Raw genomic sequence first — 2994 nt, 5'->3', positions numbered from 1 at the left:
AGCAATCATTTTCAATTAGGAGATGCGTCAAGTAATTTATAAGTAGCAATCCTCTGGCACGGCCATTGGTTCTTGAAGCTGCCGTCAGTGATAGCGGTGGCGTTGATGTTTGAATGATTTTAAGCATCGGTCATACGTTACCATCGCCTTAGCTTAGCGATGAGATTCACCGTTCCGAGTATGACCAATCGATAGGACGGTCATTGATTCTTGAAGCCACCTTGAACTCACTTCCATGCACTTCATTCTTATAATTTTGTAGGGCGATAGAAACCCAACTGCAAAACACCGAGATAACAATTGAAATCACTAATCACTTGATGAATTTTCATCAATACCACAACGTTGCCATGGCCGTTCAAACAAACGCATAAACGGAGCTGAAACTCGAAAAATTTACATCAGCCGTCAATAACTGACGTATAATCGAACCAAGGAGCCAAAAAATCGGCTTCAAGCAAAGAGTTCTTGGATGACTTTTGTGCCACCGGAGTGGAGTGATAAGTAGATACAAAATGGATTTTAACGGGTTTCAGCTATTTCTGTATGTTCGAAAAAAAAAATAAAATAAATATTTGTTTTAGATGCAGCCACCCAGTTTGATGAGTCACAACAGTTTCAGTTTGCTTCTGCACATTTTCCCAGGGCAACAGACATGATCCTGAATTCTTTCCGAGTAACCGACGTAGGGTAGAGAACTACTTCGGCCTAATCGCCCATTTTGGGCCTATCGAGCAGAAAACTTCAGATAAATCCATGATTTCAAAGTTAACAATTGTCAATGACTTAAGTCAATTCCCAAGTAGCATTTCTTGTTTTATTGCACTCTATTAGTGGTTTTTGCGATCAATTTTGTTAAACCGCCAATAAAGTTAATACCTCCAGTACAACCTTTTTTTCTCTTTTTTTTAACTAGTTCGTTTATTTACTAGGATCAGTCGTGCACAACCTTTTGATTACCGCTATAAGATCGTCTTCCAGCTTAGTGGACCACTCTTGATAAGGTTTATAAAGCATGTTTGAGAATCACAATAAAGCTTTCTTAAAACCTTTTGTTTTCATAACCTCTTTAAGAGTAATATTGTATCCAAGCAGTTTTATTACGCTTTGGTGAAAATCAGTTATAAATCCAATTTAATTTTCATTGCATCAAAGCAACCGCCATAAATTAGCTTGTTGTTGTTCTGTTCTGCTGAAACTTTTTTTTCCATATGGTAATCTTTAGCAGTAGAAATAGGTTTGAGTGTTGGTGTCAAGATCACCATGCAATCAATTTTGTTTCATGGCGACATTAGTAAAAATCTTAAAGAAAATATATGCCTTTTTAGAAGTTCCAGAACATATGCGCTTGAAACTTTATGGTGTATATTGGTATAATATGAGCGTTAAATAAATGCGCCTCAAAAATAATTCAAGTTAACAAAAAAGATTGTTTTAGAAACAAATTTATTTGATGGAATCATCTTAATTTTACAGAAAATCTACTCAATAAATAAATTCATACCAATGCAACACTGGAAATCAGTTCGGGTCTCTAATTTAGCTATTATTTTATTGAAATCTCTTGGATTTTATTCCAAGGCTAATGGGATTTTCATAATGACAATATGGCGACAGAGGACAGCAGGCAAGAAAAACACCAAGCGCAATTTTTTAAAATGTCTAATGCTTACTTTTTTTTTTGCTTTATTAGAGAGATTTTCCCTAATGCTTACATTGGATGGAAGCAGAATAGAAAAGCATAGTGCATGATTTTATTTCGAGCACTATTTTCTTTTTACACGAGCAATTCATTTTTTTTTAATTGAGGGTAAACGTATATTCCTATGCTACGGGTGCAACCGATGAATTTTACAAACATTTGGAAAAGTTTTGAATGGTACATTAAACTTTATGAAAAGTTATGCGTGATTTCAACTTTTTTGTCCTAGAACTGTCACCATTCCATGTATTCCGACCAAGATTCGACAGTGTCACCCCATGAAAAAAGAGAAAAGAAAAGGAAAGAAAAGTTTCAATGCTGATTGTTGAATTGTTGTGACCATCCACGACTGTAAATCGGATAAGAGACGCAAGTTGGCATAGGTATCATCCTCCGACTCAAGATAATTATATATTTCCTCTTCATGAGTCATTTTTGGTGTAGCAATGCGTCCATTCGAAGTGAAGATGGTTCAGAATGGTTCTGAGGCGCACTCTTTATAGCTTCCTTTGTGACATCCGCAGAAAATGCAGCGGCATTTTTTTTCTTGGCTGGAGTTCTTCACGAAGATTTGCGGCTGACATTTTGTTGATTTTCTTTGCGCTCCGCTTGGAAGTACCGGAAAGTTTTAATTCTTTCTATGTAAAAATAAACCGCCCATTTACACTTCTGACAAGTTGCAACTGAATGCTTATAATTGTTTTTAAATAACTGTTCCATGGCCAACTAGTTTTATTGCGCTTACTTATATAGCAATAAAAGGATTTATTTTTGGGTTTTATAAGGGCAATTCATATTGCTTTTTTTATACTTCAAGGCAATCATAAAACCTATCATAAGTGAAAATAGCATAAGCATCAGTTGTTTTTTTATTAGTTTTATAGGGGTTTTGTAGATAGCTATGGGAATGTTCCATGACTTGCATTGTATATGACCGCCATAAAGCTGTAGGTAATGGTTGCATCTGCAATAAAACCTTTATAAATTTTGAATATAGCCAAGCAGCTCTAGATTTGTTACTTGGGCTATGCGTTTGGTACGATACTTTAGTTAATAAGCTTCCGAACGAAGTCAATGAGAACGCGTGATATGAAGGTTTGCATCCATGATTCCCAAAAACAAAAGAAGCGCTCCGACCGAATCAATTTTAATCTTCATCCGATATGCCGAAGTGAATTCATTGGCGTTTCAATGCATTAGGCCGAGTTTAGAATCTATAGGCCGAGTTTGGCGTCAAGAAGCAGTGTTAGACTTTTGACAATATCTCAACGAATGGTTTATCTGTATCAAAT

The sequence above is a fragment of the Ochlerotatus camptorhynchus genome, unplaced genomic scaffold, assembly GCF_037179485.1.
Source record: "Ochlerotatus camptorhynchus isolate MF236.1 unplaced genomic scaffold, CSIRO-AGI_Acam_v1.1 ptg000070l, whole genome shotgun sequence".
NCBI classification, from domain to species: Eukaryota; Metazoa; Arthropoda; class Insecta; order Diptera; family Culicidae; genus Ochlerotatus; species Ochlerotatus camptorhynchus.
Note: the sequence above shows the minus strand (reverse complement) of the source record.